The following is a 21,701-nucleotide window of genomic DNA, read 5'->3' on the forward strand; positions in this document are numbered from 1 at the left end:
TCAGGGCTTTATCTAGAGATTTTTGTAAAAAGGAATGGGAGATTGGGAGCGACTCTGGATGTAGAGAGGTATCAGCATCGTTGTCCAATTCCTCCGCTGTATCTTTCTGTGCCATAGAATGAGAGTCCTTGGATGGCGTTGTTAGTTTTGATACATCAGGGATTGAGGACTTCTTTTTCGTCATGTATTTATCCATTTCCCCATGAGCAGAGTTGGATTTTTGTATAGTACCAAGGTCCTTGAGGTTTGAATTCACAATTTTTACCATGGCAGCTGAATATAGCTAAGAAGTAGTTGGGTCTATAGTGAGCCGTATGGCTGGATTAAATTGGGAACCACAGGCTTTAGAGTGTCATGGAAAAAGTTATTGGTTGTGGGGGTTACAACCTCATAAAAATTAGGTCCAGGTCCTCAAAATATGATGCAGTGTACGTAGACTGGGGTGTGATCTCAGAACACCAGGTACAGTCCAAAAAAAAATTGGAGCTTTGCTCCTCAAAGATTTAGTAGTGGAGGGTGCCTATTGGCGCTGGGGTATGAAGACTGGTTCTTTGTTGAACCAGATATGTGACTGGAGGGTTATAGGGCTGCTGGGGGAGGGGGTGGGGGAGTGATATAATGTGGACTGGCCTGAATGCAACCCTCAAGGTCCCAGGGAGGAAGACCTAGAGCCCTGGACTGTCCAAGATGCCTGGTGATGGATGCTCACATACACTTCTGTGCTGTCTCAAGTCCGCGCCAGACAGAGCAGCGTGGCGCCCCCCTTAAGTGGCGGTGAGTCTGCACTGAGCAGCAGTTTTATTATGGGCGAGTCGACTTTACTGGGCAGGCCGGCTGAGGGTCTCTTTCGCTGTCCCCGCAGTCTAAGGGGAGATCTTGGCTGTTGGAGGAGGCTCACCTTCTTCTGGTGCGGCGCGCATCCCGCTACTTTAGGTTGGGGATTCAGTCCTCCAGCTAGGCCACCGCAATAAAACAGGCTCCGTCGGATCCGGAGACTCCAAAGTCAGCCGAGGCTGAAGAGGGTGAAATCCTGTGATGGACTGGGGCAAAATGAGGTCCGTTGTTCGTCTTTAACAGACGGAGGTTGTGAGATTTTCACTCTTGCCAGGAGCTGCAGAGCCGTCTGCTCCGCTCAGTAGCCATGTCTCTTTCATTTCTTAAAGGGGTTGGCCACTTACTGGTTATTGTTGGCCAATGTGTATGTAAGATGATTATATGCTCCCTTGTTTACACAGTCTTTTGTGCTGTCCACACAGAAGTCCTGTCCATAAAATGGCAGCTGATGGAGGGTCATGTGACCAGACAAATCACCTCCAATGGATTTCTCCTCCATTCAAATACAGTACACCTGCTATCTGTACTTGTTGTGTTAGAAGTTTAGTGCAGATGCAGTGTATTTGAATGGAGGAGACATCATATGGAGGTGATTTACCTGGTCACATGACCCTCCACCAGCGGTCATTTTGTGGACAGGACCTTTGTGTGGACAGCACAAAATACTTTGTAAACAAGGGAGCATTCCTTATAAATGAGAAAATGGCACAGAATTTCAACAAAGACTATATTACCGGTAGTAAGTGTCATATAATCATCTTACATTCACATTGGTCATCAGTAACCAGAAGGTGGCCAACCCCTTTAAGCTTCCAGGGGAACAAATGATCTGATGCTAAAATCCAACATATTATATCTTTCAGTAGCAGTAGTCGAGGACTGTTTGTATTCACACGTACACATTAGATTTCTGATAGGATCCACCGAGAATTACCTATTGTCTATGTCTACAGTTAGATAGAAGTGATTTCATTCTTGCCTGTAATATGCTGTCAGGCTGAGCAGTGCGATGGGAACAGAGAGACCTATACAGGAAGTAGGGCTCTAGAGCACAATGGTAGTAGTGAGGCCCTGCCCCCTCTCACCCTCCCTACGTACCTCTACAGGGGATGTAACCTGTCATATACATATTCTAGGATGAGTTGCTGGCAGCCATTATAAGAAGTTCCCATAGAACCCCTTTAAAACCTCTGCCAATGCTCAGTACCAAAAGGAGCATAGCAGTCTAATCAAAGGGTTATTAATATACAACTTTCAGATAAATGACCCTCAGTGACTTCACTAATGTCATCTTCTCAAGTTTCTCTGATGTATAAAAAGAAATAAGATTAATAAATCCTCTTATCATCAAGTTTTCCATTTTTTATTTTTTTGGGTAAATGTCCCACTGGGCCGTAGTTGGTACACTGGTGAATAGTTGGTATCAGTCTTATAGTTAACATTTTTATTATTTATATTCTTAAAGGGATTGTTTTGAGATTATTGTACTTTTCGGACTATAAAATGCACCTAGGATGTAGAGGAGGAAAATAAGAAAAACAAATATTTTTCATCAGACCCCCATCAGATGCCCAAGCTCCATCAGATCCCCAAGTGCCATCAGACCTCTGTTTCAGACCCCCATTCCTTCTTAAACCTCAGATCAGACCCCCATTCTTCCCCAGACCTCAGATCAGACCCCCCCATCTCCAAAAAAAAACAAAAAACTTACCTCTCCTGCTCCAGACTACACTGACACTCACCTCTCCCTGGTCTTCTGCTGACCTAGCGCTGCACTGTGTCGCACCTGATGTTGCACAGTTTCAGGTCCTAGTATGCACATATGTGCACTACGTTCTGACACTGTACGCAGTTAGGACACATGCAGTATGGCGCCCAGAAGAAAACCAAGGAGCGGTGAGTACAGCCAGCACAGCACTTCAACTCACTGCTCTCTGTGCCTCCTGCATACCGATGACTACTTCCATAATGGAAGCAGTCATCAGCATTTCAACTATAATACGAAATTCCATTCCCCCCCACACACACACTTTTGGGGGGGAAAGTGCATCTTATAGTCTGAAAAATACAGTAAATGTTAAATTTACTGTTAGATCAACCAACATGTAAAAAAAAAATTTCATTTGGAATCATGTACATGATGTTCCTTTGTCTAGATATTGCTGTTACATACTTTTTGTGGTTCCCCTGGTATTATTTTGATTCATCCTCAGGTCTGCCTAATGCATACTGGTAAATAACAGGCATATCTCAAAGAGGTCGTCAGGCCTGGGAGTGCACAACCCAAATAGTCGGAACCTGTGCCCAATTAAAAAGAGAAACCCACTCACCTGTCTGCAGTCCTGCTTCGGCTTCCGTGTTACTACCCATACCTGGCCAGGACCATGCCGCTTCCGGTTCAGCTGGGAATGGGGAAGTGGCATAGGAATGGCAGGACTTTGGAAAGGTTAGTGGTAGAGATGAGAGAATCAATTTGTACAAATCTAATTTGTTCATCAGCCATCTTGAGCAGCAGTAGACTTAAATACCACAGTGCAGCACAGTATATTGCCCCAGTAGAACCAAACACCACAGTGCAGCACAATATACTGCCCCAGCAGAACCAATTACCAGTGTAGCACAATATACTGCCCCAACAGGACCAAAAACCAGTGCGGCATGATATACTGCCCCACCAGAACTAAATACTAATGTGCAGCATTTTATACTGCCCCAGTAGAGCCAAATACCACAGTGCATCATAATATACTGCTTCAGTAGAACCAAATGCCACGGTGTAGCACAATATACTGCCGCAGTAGAACCAAATACCACAGTGCAACGAAATATACCGCCCCAGCAGCACAAAATACTTCTCCAGAAGCTTCCTCTCTGTGGTGGCCAGTACCTCTTCCTATGATCTGTCCTCCTCCAGCTATCTCTAATTAAGATATGAAGTTGGGGCTGAGGAGGTGAGGTGCAGCCCTATGTCAGCATGCTGCCTGGTCATACAAGAGGATACAGCACTACATACTTCTTTCATCCAGTGACATCTCCTCCAGCCACATCTTGTCTCTTTCTGAGTTTGTTAGGCTACTTTCACACTTGTGGCAGAGTGATCCGGCAAGCAGTTCCGTCGCCGGAACTGCCTCCCGGATCCGTCAATCTGTATGCAAACAGACAGCATTTGTAGACAGATGCGGATCCGTCTCACAAATGCATTGCAAGAACGGATCCGTCTATCCGTTTGTCATACGGACAAACGAATTAGTGTCTATTTTTTTCACATTTTTACTGGTCTGCGCATGCGCAGACCGGAAGGACGGATCCGGCATTGCGGTATTTTTAATGCCGGATTCGGCACTAATACATTTCAATGTAAATTAATGCCGGATCCGGCATTCCGGCAACTGATCCGGAATTTTGGACGGAGATAATACTGCAGAATGCTGCGGTTTTATCTCTGTCCTGATCAGTCAAAAAGACTGAACTGAAGACATCCTGATGCATCCTGAACTGATTTCTCTCCATTCAGAATGCATGGGGATAAAGCTAATCAGTTCTATTCGGTATTGAGCCCCTATGACGGAACTCAGTGCCGGAAAAGAAAAATGCTAGTGTGAAAGTACCCTTGTGTACTCTTGGTGGTGTGTTTTGCGGTCCGCAAATCGCGGATCCGCAAAACACGGATGGCGTCCGTGCGCGTTCTGCAATTTGTGGAACGGCACGGACAGCCTTTAATATAACTGCCTATTCTTTTCCGCAAAGCGCGGACAAGAATAGGACATATTATATTTTTTTTGCGGGGCCACGGAACGGAGCAACGGATGCGGACAGCACATGGAGTGCTGTCTGCATCTTTTGCGGCCCCATTCAAGTGAATGAGTCCGCATCCGAGCCGCAAAAACTGCGGCTCGGATGCGGACCAAAACAACGGCCGTGTGCATGAGGCCTTACCCAGATATCTTGGAATCCTCACCTTTTCATCATCCTACTCACCTTCTCAAAACAAACTTCCCATTCTGGTGCTGAAACTGTTTTATACTGCTGCCACCCCCAATATTATGCCCACAGTGCTCCTTAATGCTCCAAATACTATACTGCAGACAAAATTGTACCCCCAGTAGTAACAATGCCCCTGCAGTTTCCCCAGTAATAATAATGCCCCATATAGTGCCCCTTGTAATAATAATGTTCCCTAAAATGTTCCTAGAAATAATACCACCTACAGAATAGTACCCCCAGTAATAATAATATCCCCTTTAGTGACTCTGTATTACTAATGTCCTTGTAGTGCCTCCCACAGTAATAATACCTCTTGTTGTACTAACAGTTATAATAGAGTCCCTTAAAATACCCCTAGTAATAAAAGTGCTCCTATAGTACACTTATGTTAAAAATTCTCCTATTGTACCCCTAGTATTAACAAATGCCCCCATTAATGCCCCTGATAGCATCCCCTTTATTAAAAATTGCCCCAGTTGCCCACAGACCAGTAATGCCTCCTATAGTGCCCCAGTATTAACAATTCCCCCATAGTGCCCCCAGTGACTATTTGCCCCTTCAGTGCTGCCAGCAGTGCTCCCTCTAGTGCCCTCAGTGAACAATGCCCCTATAATGCCCCCCAATAGTGGCCATTGACTAATGCCCGCTTTGGGGCTGCCAGCCATTTTCCCCTATAGTACCCCAGTAGTGCCCCTTATAGTACACCATTAATGCCCCCTATAGTGCTCCCAGTATACAGTGCAACCTATAAGGCCCCAGTAATGCCCCCCTATAGTGCTGCCGTTAATGCTCAAGTTAAAAAAAATACTAGAACCCCGTGCCCCACCACCTTCTGCATTGCAGGACACAGACGTCTTCTGGTCTGTAGTCTGGACAGTCCACCACTGCTTGTACATGGCCATTGGAACTGAGCTACTGAACATGTTTGACTGCTGGCACAGGACGCATCAGCTGGATGTTCTGAAAAGGAATCAGAGGACACCAGGGGGCGCCATCACAAATATGTAACATCTAGATCGACACAAGAGCAATTTCTAAACATGATTCTAACTGACAAATGTTTTGCCTGATTTAGCAAACAAATGCATTATTTATTCATGGAATTAAAAACTTAGTGATACTATGACTTATGTGACATCATGTGATCATTAAGAGCTAAGGCTATAAAAGCCGTAATCCTGATGATGTAGCAGGATATTTCTCAGATGTGCTGCTAGTGCATTGCATGCCTTCTTTCTCGTAAATGCCCATGATTATTCGGAACTACTGCCGGACAGATGACTAACTTTACAGAGTCACATGCAGAGGAAGTGTGGAGGAAACTGTAAGGATACAATTCATAAGCAAAAACACAATGGAACAGCAATATATAGATTACAACTTTTATTAAAGGGAATGAGATTGGTGGGGGCCACAGCAATCAGCTAGGATCAGGATAGGGGATAACTTAAAGGCGTTTTCTGAGATTTTGATACTCATGACCTACCCCTGGCTAGGTCATCAGTATGTGATAGGTGGGGGTCTGGCACCTGGCACCCCTGCCGATCAGCTGTTTTAGAAGGCATTGGTGCACCTGTGAGCGCTGCGGCCTTCTCCATGCTTACCAAGCACAGTGTCGTACATTGTATAGCCGCTGTGCTTGGTATCGCACTCAGCCCCATTCACTTATCAAAATCTTGGAAAACCCCTTTTAAGACTTGTTTCCATCCATCACAACAAGGTGACCCTACTCTGCTCTTATTTTAGTCCACCCTGCATCCAGAAAACTAATACTATAATGTTGTGTATATCTCTGTAATACCCTCCTCAGCTTTGAAATTGCAACACCAAGAAGGAAAAGTTGAAGAATTATGGAAAACACTGGATCGATAGACATGTTAATGATATGCAAATGATAAAAAAATGAATACAAAATATTCTAAATATCTCTATTTATTCAGCATTGTGTATTTGCACAATTCACAGACATATACCCACTTACACGCCATGCTATCAGTGAGGTTATTAATGTTTAGAGGATTTTTCTGCCATGATGAATGCATATGGATATAAAAAGCATCGAGATCTGCTGCTCGCAGTTCCCTTTGTAATTTCCGACACAGGACATCCCAGATATACTCAATGGTAGACAAGTCTGGAGACACTGCACGCCTAGATTGCACATTTAGGTCATGTAGGCTGCTCACAGGTAGCACAAGCTAATTATGGGCTGGGATTGTCCTGTTGAAAAAAGGCTTCTTGGACAATATGGAAAAATGACCGTACCATTGGTTCCACGACCAAATCAATGTAATGCTAAGCTGTTATATCTGAAATGAAGACTAGAGGGGTCCGGCTACTATACATTATGCCACCACACCATAATCATGGAAGTAGGACTGGTGTGACGTCCCACACCATAATCTCAGGAGTAGGACCAGTGTGACGTTCCCGTGTGAAGGCATTGTCTACGTAGTCTCCAGACCAATCTCCAACTATCATTGCATCTGAGGCAAAAGCAGGGTTTATTACTGAGGAGGTTAGACCTCCATTCCAGCCTCCATTGCTGTGTTGCTGTGCACCATGATAGCCTTTGGGAGCAGTGGCACGAGGTCTATGGAACAGCTGTAACTGGACACCAGGCTCGTATCTCAATGTCGTGCAGTTGCCTTCTGACACTTGTGTAGACACTGTTTGCCACTCCAGGCTTGGGATGTGACATACAATTTAATATGCATTACAGAATGGATCACTACGAGCCATTCTAATTAGATCTGTCTGTGCAGAGGTTCTACCAACAACCACTTCCAAGGCATTGCACTGAGCCAGACAGAATCCTACTCCATACTGATGAGGGGAAAGCACCCTGAAACAGCTGTCTACACATGGATATTTGGCTTGGCTATATTCCCTTGTCAAATCCCAAGGCTTTGTTAGAAAGTCAGATCTTGACTCACGGGGAGCCACTTTCAATAGAACATTTTATTGAAAGTAGATCTAATTGATTTTAAACATGGTAGGTTGCCACCATTGTAATTTCTTCCTTCCTAGATATTCTGCATTCAACTGTGAGTAGTATTATGGGAAAGAAAAAGCATTTAGGAACCACAGCAACTCAGGCTGCAGACCATGTTAGGTAACTTTCACACTAGCGTTTTTCTTTTCCGGCATTGAGTTCCGTCCTAGGGGCTCAATACCGGAAAATAACTGATAAGGTATATCCCCATGCATTCTGAATGGAGAGTAATCCGTTCACGATGCATCAGGATGTCTTCAGTTCAGTCACTGAATAGAGTTTTGGACGGAGGAAATACCACAGCATGCTGCGGTATTATCTCCTTCCACAGTTCTGGAACACATGCCAGAATGCCGGATCCGGCATTAATTTACATTGAAATGTATTAGTGCCGTATCCGCCGTTAAAATTGCCGCACTGATGGCTCCGCTATTCTATTATTTAAAAATGTGAAAAAAATAGAAACGGATCAGTTCTTGCAATGCATTTGTGAGACGGATCCGTCTACAAATGCTGTCCGTTTGCATACAGATTGACGGATCCGGGAGGTAGTTCCGGCGACGGAACTGCCTGCCGGAATCCTCTAACGCAAGTGTGAAAGTACCCTAAAGTTACAGAGCGGGGTTTCTGAGTGCTGAGGTGCATAGTGCATAAAAGTCACCAACGATCTACTGACTCAAAAACTGCATAGTTCCAAACCTCCTCGGGCATTAACACAAAAACTGTGCCCCGGGCGCCTTGGATTTCCCATGCAAGCTGCAAGCAAGCCTTATATCACCAAGCACAATGCCAACCATCGGATGGAGTTGTGTAAAGCACACTGGAGCACTTCTCTACCTGGCAGTCTGATAGATGAGTCTGGGTTTGGTGAATGCCAAGAGAACGTTACCTGCCTCACTGAATTCTGCAAACTGTAAAGTGTGATGGAGGAGGGATAATGCAATGGGGTTGTTTATTAGCGGTTGGCTTAGACCTCTTAGTTTTAGTGAAGGGAAATCTTAATGCTCCAGCATGCTAAGACATTTTGGATAATCGTATACTTTCAACTTTGTGGGAAGAGTTTGGGGAAGGCCTTTTTATGTTCCAGCATGACTGCCCCAGTGCACAAAGCAAGGTCCATAAGGTCCAGGCGTGGTTGGATGAATTTGGTGTGGAAGAACTTGAGTGGCCACACAGAGCCTTGCAATGGGTTGCCTGCGATGGGGTGGGACCCCTCCCTCTATCTAACCACCCAGATACTGTAGTCAGCATTGACAGTGGCGTGTAATGGGTTACAGTGCTGGAATCTTCGATCCAGGCAGTGGCACCTGGGTGCCTACCATATAGTGCAGTTGACACCCACAAGTGGTGCTGCAGACACAGCTACAGAGCCTACACCATCACAAGATCATACATGTATGGTCTGTGCAATAACAACCACCTTGCAGCTTTGTACATGTATGGTCTAAGGCTAATGGACAAAGCTTTATATTTGTCATAATACTCATATACAGTATCTCACAAAAGTGAGTACACTCCTCACATTTTTGTAAATATTTTATTCTATCTTTTCATGGGACAACACTGAAGATCTGACGCCTTTGATACAATGTAAAGTAACCAGTGTACAGCTTGTATAACAGTGTAAATTTGGTGTGCCCTCAAAATTAACTCAACACACAGCCATTAATGTCTAAACCGCAAAAGTGAGTACACTCCTAAGTGAAAATGGCCAAAGTGTACCCAATTAGCCATTTTCCCTCCCCAGTATCATGTGACTGTTAGGGTTACAAGTTCTCGGGTGTGAATGGGGAGCAGGTGTGTTAAATTTGGTATTATCGCTCTCACACTCCCTTATACTGGTCACTGGAAGTTTACCATGGCACCTCATGGCAAAGAACTCTCTGAGGATTTGAAAAAAAGAATTGTTGCTCTACATAAAGATGGCCTCCTAGGCTATAAGAAGATATCCAGCACCCTCAAACTGAGCTGCAGCACGGTGGCCAAGACCATACAGCGGATTAACAAGACAGGTTCCACTTAGAACTGGCCTCGCCATGGTCGACCAAAGAAGTGGAGTGTAAGTACTCAGCGTCATATCCAGACGTTGTCTTTTCAAAATAGACGTAAGAGTGCTGCCAGCATTTCTACAGAGGTTAAAGCGGTGTGGAGTCAGCCTGTCAGTGCTCAGCCAATTTTCCCACACTGCATCAAATTGGTCTGCATGGCTGTCATCCCAATAGGAAGCCTCTTCTAAAGATGATGCACAAGAAAGCCCGCAAAAAGTTTGCTGAAGACAAGCAGGATTACTAGAACCATGTCCTGTGGTCTGATGAGACCAAGATAAACTTATTTGGTTCAGATGTGTTAAGCGTCTGTGGCGGCAACCAGGTGAGGAGTACAAAGACAAGTGTGTCTTGCCTACATTCAAGCATGGTGGTGGGAGTGTCATGGTTTAGGGCTGCATAAGTGCTGCCGGCTGTGGATAGCTACAGTTCATTGAGGGAACCATGAACACCAAAATGTACTGTGACATACTGAAGCAGAGCATGTTCCCCTCCCTTCGGAAACTGGGCCGCAGGGCAGTATTCCAACACGATAATGACCCCAAACACACCTCCAAGACGACTACTGCTTTGCTAAAGAAACTGAGGGTAAAGGTGCTGGACTGGCCAAGCATGTCTCCAGACCTAAACCCTATTGAGCATCTGTGGGGAATCCTCAAACGGAAGGTGGAGGAGCGCAAGGTCTCTAGCATCCACTAGCTCCATGATGTCGTCATTGAGGAGTGGAAAAGGATTCCAGTAGCAGTGCTGGAAAATAATGGTGGCCACACAAAATATTGACATTTTGGGTACACTTTGGCCATTTTCACTTAGGGGTGTACTCACTTTTGTTGCCAGCCGTTTAGACATTAATGGCTGCGTGTTGTAATAATGTGTCATATCTTCAGTCAGTAGAAGATTGCAGGCCCTTAGTCTCCACATACACACAGTTTTACACCATAACAACCCAGCCATTTTTCTTCACTGCTGTAGATCAGCTTTAAAGGGGCAGGGCGCTGTGGATGACACTGTTAAGGGAACAGAGTGCTGTGGAGGTCACAGTTAAGGGGGCAGGCTGCTGTGGAGGTCATGGTTAAATGGACAGTCCGCTATGAAGGTCAGTGTTAGGAGCAGATTGCTGTGGAAATCACTGTTAAGAAGATGGAGTACTGTTGTGGAGGTCACTAATAAAGGGGCGCCGCTGTGGAGGTCTCTGATAAGGGGGCGAGCAGCGCTGTGAAGGTTTCTGTTAAGGGGACAGGGAAAGGTGGAGGTCACAGTTAATGGGACGATCCGCTATGGAGGTCAGTGTTAAGGGTCGGGGTGTTGTGGAGGTCACATTTTAAGGGAACAAAGCTCTGTGGAGGTCACTGGAAGGGGGCGAGTTATTGTGGAAGTCACTGTTAACGAGACTGGGTACTGTGGAGGTCACAAAAAAAGGTCTGGCCGCTGTGGAGATCACTGTTAAAGGGGCAGGTGCTGTGGAGGTTTCTGTTAAGGGGGCGGGGGACTGTGGAGGTCACTATTAAAGGGGCAGCTGCTGTGGAGGTCACTGTTAAGATGGCAGGTTATTGTTAAAATCACTGTTAAGGAGATGGGGTACTGTGGAGGTCACTAATAAAGGGGCAGCCACTGTGGAGGTCACTGTTAAAGGGGAGGGCGCTGTGAATGTTACTGTTAAGGGGGCAGGCCGCTGTGGAAGTCACTGTTAAAGGGGTGGGCACTGTGGAGGTCACTGTTAAAGGAGGAGGGAACTGTGGAGGCCACTATTAAAGGGGCAGCGGGATACTGTGAGGTCACTGTTAAGGCAGCGGGTACTGTGAGGTCACTGTTAAGGGAGCGGGGTACTGTGGCAGTCACTGTTAAAGGAGCAGTTGCTGTGGAGGTCTCTGTTAAGGGGGCCGGGAATGGTGGAGATCACAGTAAATGGGACTGTAACCTATGGTCAGTGTTAAGGGGCAGGTGCTGTAAAGGTCACTGTTTTGGGGGTGGGCCCCTGTGGAGGTTACTGTTAAGGGGCAGGCTGCTGTGGAACTAACTGTTAAAGGGGCAGGCTGCTGTGGAACTAACTGTTAAAGGGGCAGGCTGCTGTGAAGGTCAAAGTTAAGGGGGTGGGCTGGTGTGGAGGTCCCATTTTAAGGAGGCGGGGCATTGTGGGGGGGGGGGGGGGGTTAGTGTTAATAGTGAATACTTTTGATATCTTTTAACGACACACACAAACATTAAATTAAATAGATGAAATATACCCGTGCCAAGCCGGGTCCTTCTGCTAGTAATAAAATAAAAATGTGAGGGATGTACTCACTTTTGTGAGATACTGTATGTCATCTCCAGTCCCTAACAGCTTTCCCATTTTGCTGTATTGTGTCATCACAATTATTGCAGACATATTCTTTCAGCTTCTATGGCATTTTGAGCTATTTTTTTATGTGTGGTTTTGCTAATAAAAAGCACAAAATCTCTGCACTTTCTAGAATACATGATCTTGATTGGTCCCAGTGACTGATTGCTTTGTGCAGCTTCCATGACATGAGCTGTACAGCTGCAGTATTCAATGTCCTTTTATTAGAAGTAACAATGGCTGGGATTCTCTGAGGAATCCTGCATCAGTCACATCCTCACCAAACTTAATGTAAAGACACCTTCTTTCTGTGTTGTCCTTTGTACAGTAGAGCCTTGTCTGCCGCCTCCTCCATAAGTGTGTAGTGTACACTAAACTGTAATAGAAGAATGACTACAGTAAAATCAGCATATGTGATGGGATACTGAGGGGCTCTTTATTTCCAGTTACACCATGTCATTGTGTATGATGAGGCATGTAAGCACAGTCATAGCTTGGCATGAACCATCTCACCAGTCATTGGGACTTGTGTTACTTGCAGAAATCACCATTGTTAACGCACCGACTGAATCTTGATCTTAGTTCCTTATTCATTTTACTGTGCCTTATATAGTAGAGAACAATACATCCTAAAATGATTTCCTGCCTTCATTGCTACAATGATAAATGCTAATTAGGGAATCAAGATCACAACTCTAATGTGATGGACCATGTGATTGGAGCATGTGATCTGACGAACCAAAGGTCCTTTAGCCCATAGTTCATCTTTAAAGAAGTAAAGAAGAGACCGGGACCTACGCGAACAAGAGGAGAAGGTGAGTTAATTTTTTTTATTTTTTTTAACCCTCAATTGATCACCTACTAAGCATTCTGTTTTCAGAATGCTATTATTTTCCCTTATAACCATGTTATAAGGGGAAATAATAGCATCTACACAACACCGAACCCAAACCTGGACTTCTGTGAAGAAGTTTGGGTCTGGGTACCACAGTCAGTTTTTTATCACGCGCGTACAAAACACATTGCACCCGCGTGATAAAAACTGAACATCGGAACGCAATCGCAGTCAAAACTGACTGCAATTGCATTCCTACTCGCGCGGGTTTGCCGCAACACACCGGGACGCATCCGGAACTAATCCGGACACGCTCGTGTGAACCCAGCCTAAGAAGCAGCAAGCTGCGGAACGTAAATACTAGGTATTATTACCTATAGATACTGATGTTTTTACACCTCACAACTGGACGTTTGTATTTAAAAAAAGATTATGACAAATCCATTTTATATGTGAAACATGGTCAAATCACATTTTCCGGTGAGTCACATTTTCTGCTGCATTGAATGGATGGACTTTAGTGTGTCAGGATAGAACCATTGCTGGAGGAACACAAGCAGGTGGTGGCAGCGTTATGGTCTGGGGAATATTTTTGTGGCATTCTCTGGGCCCACTATCCATGTGGAAGGCATTCTCTGAATTAGGTATTAATCTGCCCTTGCAGATCACATACACCCAAACATGCTGATTGTCTTCCCTGGGGCAGATAGGATATTCCAGCAAGACAATGCAACATGTTACATGACTAGAAATGTCTGACATTGGTTGGAGGAGCATGACCAAGACTTCAAATACTACCCTGGCCCCCTAATTTCCCCGACTTGAACCCAGTAGAGCATCTGTGGGACCACCTTGATAGTTGTGTTTGCTCGATGAATCCTCCCCCTTGCACCCTCCAGGAGCTGTGGGATGCACTGCAGTCAGCATGGCTCCAGATACAGCACTCACTGTAGCGCAGCAGCCTCTTCAGACAGTTGGTCTGTGGGGCTCCCAGTGTCACAAGGGTGTCACGACCTATCAGTGACCCTGTTGTGCCTGGGGTCAGAAGGTCGCAGCGGGTGGCTACTCACTCGGTTTCAAGTGACCTAGTGATGGGAATGGATTCCGGTCCAGGTTTTCCTGCTTAGGTTTGCGATCCTTTTTGTCCCATTTAGGAAGCTGTAGCTTTTCCTTTCAGCTGTTCTCTGTCAGCCACTCCCAGCTACTATATATTCTCCCTTTCTGCTTCCATTGTTGCCAGATATAGACCTTCTTTCCAGATCTTCTATTCTGACCTCTGGTGGAGTTGTAGTTGCTGTGCTGTTGAAACTGGAGCTGTTGGATCTCCAGTTCACTCCTGTTTGTTGTCTCTCTTTGGGGATTGTTTGTGTTGTTTGTCCTTTCCCTGTTGTTACCCTAGGTGTCAGTGGTGAGAACTAGTGCTCCCACTGCCCTACTCACTACCCAGGGATTATTTCACGGTAAGCCAGGGATGAGGCACGTGATTGGCGTACGGGTTAGCAACCCGTCTAGGGACGTCAGGGCAGCCAGGTGCCAGTGCTAGGTGAGTTAGGGGTCACCTCTCCTCCCTCTCCCTAGTGAACGGGTACTCTCCTTCCCTCCTCTCTGCACCGCACGTCTGTTACCTGCCATATCAGACGTGATACCCAGTAGTCAGACCCTCGCTGATCAGATATTGATGACCTATCCTGAGGATAAGCCATCAATATAAAAATCTCGAGCAAACCACTATAATGTTAGGAATAAGTTAACAGCTCATCTGTGGTTTAGTTAGAAAGCGTGGACGTGCATGAGCACCACATGACCAATGAATAGTAGTAGAAGGAGGTCCACCATGCCAAATCCATAAAAGTAGAAACTCTTTTTTGGATCATCTAAGATCAGGTAATGCACACATCTACATGTCCAATGCATTTCTTTTTTTTTTTTAAATCAAATCTTTTTTATTGATTTTCAATAAGATTTTATGAAACAACCCAAAAAGGGGAAAACATAAACCCTCCCCCCCTCCCCACACCCTGAGTCCCGGGTTCGCGGTTGTAAGAAAGTCCATAGGAGAGGCTTCGATGGTGGCTTCGTAGTACTCCAAGAACCATAGTCCCAGAAGATCTTCAGGATAAGCCATTGCTCGATTTCCCATTGGTTCTCCATTTTCCACATGCAAATCCAGCATCCACGCCAACTATCTCCCAGCCTTACTCACAGACCATCATGCAATACATTCCCATCACCATTCAAAGCAACAAGTCTACTACATTAAACCACAACATTATAATGTAATTTTCCAAAGGGACCATATTTTTTCCGAATTTCTTATTACTCCTTCGCTTTTGGTATACGTATCTCTCTAGTCTTACTAGCATATGAACCTTTTCCACTAAGTTCTGGATAGCCGGGGGGATAGAGGCAATCCAGTGATACGCAATTAGCTTCCTTGCCTGGTAAAGGATTCTTGTGATCGTTATTCTAAGCTCAGGGGTAACAGGTATCTCCTTGGTATATCCCAGAATACAGATTGTAGGAGTTAGATCAATAGTTACATCAAACACATTACAGACTTTGCTCCCCACATCAGACCAATATCTTCGCAGCCTTGGGCATTTCCACATTAAGTGAATTAAATTAGCATTATGTGCGCCACATCTAGGGCAAGTATCGTCCGTCCTATACCCCATTTTGTGTAATAAGACTGGAGTTCTGTACACTCTATGCAGTAATAGGAATTGTGAGACTCTGTGGGCCTCACTTACCGCTACCACTGGGAAATCCTCCAATACCTCGTAGGATACCATATTGCCTAACCTTGTCGTAAAAAACTCCGCCCTCCAAAGCTGCCATTACATTCTTAGTATGGATAAGCTGCTGCACAACTCGCCCAGCATTGCTCAGCTTATCTGCCTCTCCCCATCCCCGAAGATGCTGTAATTGGGCCGCTATATAATACATCCGTGGGTCAGGGACACTCAACCCCCTCTGGGTTTTGGATCTACACAGCACCGCAAGTTTAATTTGGGGTGTTTTTTTTCTTGCAGATGAGGTCTCAGAATATTGCATTAATACAATGAAATATTCGTAAGGGGATCCAGGACGGGGAGTTATGTAAAATGTACAATAGCTGTGGCATAAGGATCATTTTTAACAAGTTGATGCGACCGATAAGTGACAAGGGGAGTCTAATACACACTTGGATCTTCCGTCTGAATTTATCCAATAGCGGTAACAAATTCAAACGGATAAAATCCCGAGGATCCACCGATACTTGGATACCCAGATACTTAAAGGAGGGTACAATCTGCAAACCCGCAGTAAAACTATGATCTGTCTGCGTAGCACGTCCAATGCATTTCAGATCTATAGAGAACAATCCTTTTTCATGCCATCTACATTGTCAGCACGTTTTGGATCTAGATAGAATGATACCTCCTCATAGCACTACCACGAGGAAGGATCATTCTGTACAGATCTGAAATGTGTTGGATATGTAGATGATCCAATAAAAATTTTCTACTTTTATGGATTTGGCAAGCTGGACCTTCTTCTACAACTCCTTTCAGGTTGCTGTAAATGCAAGGTCGTTTTCTGCACTAAAATTATATGTAGCTTTGTTGAATTTTCTGATGTTTTTCTTTTTTCCCACATTTTCTCTTTACTTCTGCTTCCTCTGCCATTTTTGTTTGGTGCTTTCAAACCTCATTGAAGAAGTATTGTGGCACAATTTGTGCCCAAAAAACTCTCGTACATGGTTTGCACGACAATTATTATTTTTTGCTTGCCAGACAAAGGAGCATGGCTTGTTTGAAAGCAGGTGTGGCTTAAAATTTCGAAGCATATGCCAAGATTTTGGCTTAAAATTCTGCCACAAAGTAAGCTTATTTGTTTGTGTTTGGCTCTGATTTTATATAGAGTGTGTCAGTTTCAGGCTGGGTCCCTACATCAGAAACTAAAGTGAGGAGCTACCAATGTAAATACAGGATGGGAGGGAAGTTGGTGGATTGTGTGAAGGGAGTGATCTAAACACACATCATGACTATTAACCTGTAACCACTAGACATTGTCATACATCCTCATATCAAAGTGATGAATGTAGTTTATATGCTTGGTAAATGTTTTCTGTGCTCAGCTGAATTATAGGTTGTGAATTATAACAACGACCTTGTCTAAGTATTCATTTTACCTTCTAGGTGTCCTTCCTTGTAATAGAAGTCAAGTCTTGAAGATTTCAGCACTGCATCAAATATGGCTTAGAAGATTATTACCTAAGGTGTCCTGCAAATGCTTGATCCATTGAAAAAAGACTGAAGCTCCTGCCAAAGGAGCCTACAGCCAATTCAATGAAATGCAGAATAGATATAGCGTCGATGCAGACTACATACACTGGATTCTGTGAGAGGACACTGGTAATCAGCAGTGCGGTGTACAGACAGCCGGGACCGATTTTGGGGTAAGCCTGTTTGATGTCATTATGAAGATGCTGGCATTACAAATTTAGGCCTCATGCACACGACTGTTGTGTGTTTTGCAGTCCGCAAATCGTGGATCCGCAAAACACGGATGGCGTCTGTGTGCGTTCCGAAATTTGCGGAACGGCAGGGACAGCCATTGATATAACTGCCTATTCTTGTCCGTAAAACAAACAAGAATAAGACAGGTTATATATTTTTTGCGGACCACGGAACAAAGCAATGGATGCGGACAGCACACGGAGTTCTGTCCGCATCTTTTGCGGCCCCATTGAAGTGAATGGATCCGCATCTAAGCTGCAAAAACTACGGCTTGGATGCGGACCAAAACAACGGTCGTGTGCATGAGGCCTTAATCTGAGGAAAAACTGTTTTAGAAAAAATTTAAATTTCCACAAAAAATGGTGCTGCTATATTATTATAGTTTATCCTTGGGGTCTTTTTAGATTGTCCTAAGTCAACAGTATGGGGGCTCATTTACCAAGGTGCTGTCATTCGAAACTGGTAATGGATCACGGAAATTGGAGTCTTCTGAAAGGGGTGAGAGGAGTAGGAAATGGCTAAGAAACATATTTATCAGTGTCTGAAGACAAAAGCTTGTCTTACAACCGTGAAGCTCACGTGCAACAGGACAGAGCTGGAGTAGCAGTAAAACCTGTTTTAAAGAGTTGTTGCTTTTAGATAATGATCTGGCTGACATTTTAAAGGTATGTCAGACATCACTCAATATGATTTTACACCAAAACGGCAATGCTATTTTCCCCACAGAGTCCTTATGTGAGACTTGGATTCAGGATATCTATCTATCTATCTATCTATCTATCTATCTATCTATCTATCTATCTATCTATCTATCTAATCTATGTATCATCAGTTTCCTTCCATATATCATTGTTGTTAAAGGGAACCTGTCACATTGAACATGGTGTCTAACCTGAAGGTAGCAGGTTATAGAGCAGGAGGAGCTGAGCAGAATGAGATATACGGTAGTTTTATGGGAAAAGATTCAGTAAAACTTGTATTTCATTTATTTAAATTCCTGCTCATTCTGAGCTTTGTAGACAAGGAGCCGGTCCTATCAGTGACTGACAGCCTTCCCTCCATGACTGTGTATACAGAGATGGCTGCCAGTCACTGATAGGACCGCCTCCATGACTGTGTATTACTAGGGCTGCACGATAAATCTAAAAAATAATCGAATCACGATAATCGGCAAATGCGATATGGCGATTTGGCCGACCCGAAAATGCCGCGATTATATATGAAGGGGCCCCGCGCACATAACTGGCTTTGCGTGTAAAGTATTTTACTAGTGTGTGAAACAATCTCTCTCCTTTTGATAACAGGTTCAGCCTCTGTACTCACTTTCACGATGAATGCAATGCACTGCAGCTAACGGCAGCGAGCGGAGCGGCCGGCGCGTGACTGACGTCACTTAGTAACGCTCCTGCTTCCTGAAGTGGGAGGAGCGTTACTAAGTGAAGTCAGTCACGCGCCGGCCGCTCCGCTCGCTGCCGTTAGCTGCAGTGCATTCATAGTGACAGTGAGTAACAGAGGCTGGACCTGTTATCAATAGGAGAGAGATTGTTTCACACACTAGTAAAATACTTAACACAAAGCCAGTTATGTGCGCAGTTTAGGACACATGAGGGGACACATAGGGCCATGAGGGGAACCAGCATAAGATGCTATATGTCTTATGCTGGCCCCCCTCATGGCCCTATGTGTCATAGCACACATCCCCCATAACAGTGCCCTCCACAGATCCCCCATAACAGTGCCATCCACAGGTCCCCATAAGTGTCCTCCACAGATCCCCCATAACAGCGTCCTCCACAGATCCCCCATAACAGCGTCCTCCACAGATCCCCCACATAACAGCGTCCTCCACAGATCCCCCATAACATCGCACTCCACAGATCCCCCATAACAGCGTCCTCCACAGATCCCCCATAACAGCGTCCTCCACAGATCCCCCATAACGGCGTCCTCCACAGATCCACCACATAACGGCGTCCTCCACAGATCCACCACATAACAGCGTCATACACAGATCCCCCACATAACAGCGTCATCCACAGATCCCCCACATAACAGCATCATCCACAGATCCCCCACATAACAGCATCATCCACAGATCCCCCACATAACAGCGTCATCCACAGATCCCCCACATAACAGCGTCCTTCACAGATCCCCCACATAACAGTGTCCTCCACAGATCCCCCACAAAACAGCGTCCTCCACAGATACCCCACATAACAGCGTCATCCCCAGATCCCCCACATAACAGCGTCATCCACAGATCCCCCACATAACAGCGTCATCCACAGATCCCCCACATAACAGCATCATCCACAGATCCCCCACATAACAGCATCCTCCACAGATCCCCCACAACACAGCATCATCCACAGATCCCCCACAACACAGCGTCATCCACAGATCCCCCACAACACAGCGTCATCCACAGATCCCCCATAACTATGTCATACCCAGCCGCGTCAGCGGCTCATATGGGAAAATCCAAGCAAATAGACCTCTAGCACAATTCCCTTAAAATATCGCATCGCACATCGTTATCGCAATTTTTAGGGCCCTAATCGCAATCGCAGAAAATTCCCATATCGTGCAGCCCTAGTGTATACAGAGATAGCTGTCAGTCACTGATAGGACCACCTCCATGACTGTGTATACAGAGATAGCTGTCAATCACTGATAGGACCTCCTCAATGACTGTGTATACAGAGATAGCTGTCAGTCACTGATAGGACCGCCTCCATGACTGTGTATACAGAGATAGCTGTCAGTCACTGATAGGACCGCCTCCATGACTGTGTATACAGAGATAGCTGCCAGTCACTGATAGGACCGGCTCCATGACTGTGTATACAGAGATAGCTGTCAGTCACTGATAGGACCGCCTCCATGACTGTGTATACAGAGATAGCTGCCAGTCACTGATAGGACTGCCTCCATGACTGTGTATACAGAGATGGCTGCCAGTCACTGATAGGACCGCCTCCATGACTGTGTATACAGAGATGGCTGCCAGTCACTGATAGGACCGCCTCCATGACTGTGTATACAGAGATAGCTGTCAGTCACTGATAGGACCGCCTCCATGACTGTGTATACAGAGATAGCGGTCAGTCACTGATAGGACTGCCTCCATGACTGTGTATACAGAGATAGCTGCCAGTCACTGATAGGACCGCCTCCATGACTGTGTATACAGAGATAGCGGCCAGTCACTGATAGGACCGCCTCCATGACTGTGTATACAGAGATAGCGGTCAGTCACTGATAGGACCGCCTCCATGACTGTGTATACAGAGATAGCTGCCAGTCACTGATAGGACCGCCTCCATGACTGTGTATACAGAGATAGCTGCCAGTCACTGATAGGGCCGCCTCCATGACTGTGTATACAGAGATAGCTGCCAGTCACTGATAGGACCGCCTCCATGACTGTGTATACAGAGATAGCTGTCAGTCAGTGATAGGACCGCCTCCATGACCGTGTATACAGAGATAGCTGCCAGTCACTGATAGGACCGCCTCCATGACTGTGTATACAGAGATAGCTGTCAGTCAGTGATAGGACCGCCTCCATGACTGTGTATACAGAGATAGCTGCCAGTCACTGATAGGACCGCCTCCATGACTGTGTATACAGAGATAGCTGCCAGTCACTGATAGGACCGCCTCCATGACTGTGTATACAGCGATAGCTGTCAGTCACTGATAGGACCACCTCCATGACTGTGTATACAGAGATAGCTGTCAGTCACTGATAGGACCGCCTCCATGACTGTGTATACAGAGATAGCTGTCAGTCACTGATAGGACCGCCTCCATGACTGTGTATACAGAGATAGCTGTCAGTCAGTGATAGGACCGCCTCCATGACTGTGTATACAGAGATAGCGGTCAGTCACTGATAGGACCGCCTCCATGACTGTGTATACAGAGATAGCGGTCAGTCACTGATAGGACCGCCTCCATGACTGTGTATACAGAGATAGCGGTCAGTCACTGATAGGACCGCCTCCATGACTGTGTATACAGAGATAGCGGTCAGTCAGTGATATGACCGCCTCCATGACTGTGTATACAGAGATAGCGGTCAGTCACTGATAGGACCGCCTCCATGACTGTGTATGCAGAGATAGCTGCCAGTCACTGATAGGACCGCCTCCATGACTGTGTATACAGAGATAGCTGT

At 45.4% G+C, this 21,701-nt stretch overlaps 1 protein-coding gene across 3 annotated transcripts in view; it reads left to right on the forward strand.

Moving 5' to 3' along the window:
• Positions 1 to 21,701, forward strand: part of TNK2 (tyrosine kinase non receptor 2) — a 243,409-nt gene that overhangs the window by 54,758 nt on the left and 166,950 nt on the right. For 2 of the 3 annotated variants that reach the window (XM_040428413.1, XM_040428412.1), the window contains exon 2: positions 17,195 to 17,454. The gene's annotated coding sequence lies outside the window, so the exon portion shown is untranslated. Of the gene's footprint in view, positions 1 to 10,934; positions 10,955 to 17,194; positions 17,455 to 21,701 lie in introns of those variants that run through there. The other variant, XM_040428414.1, reaches the window with a different exon arrangement.

The sequence above is a fragment of the Bufo bufo genome, chromosome 4 (genome assembly GCF_905171765.1).
Source record: "Bufo bufo chromosome 4, aBufBuf1.1, whole genome shotgun sequence".
Taxonomy (NCBI): Eukaryota; Metazoa; Chordata; class Amphibia; order Anura; family Bufonidae; genus Bufo; species Bufo bufo.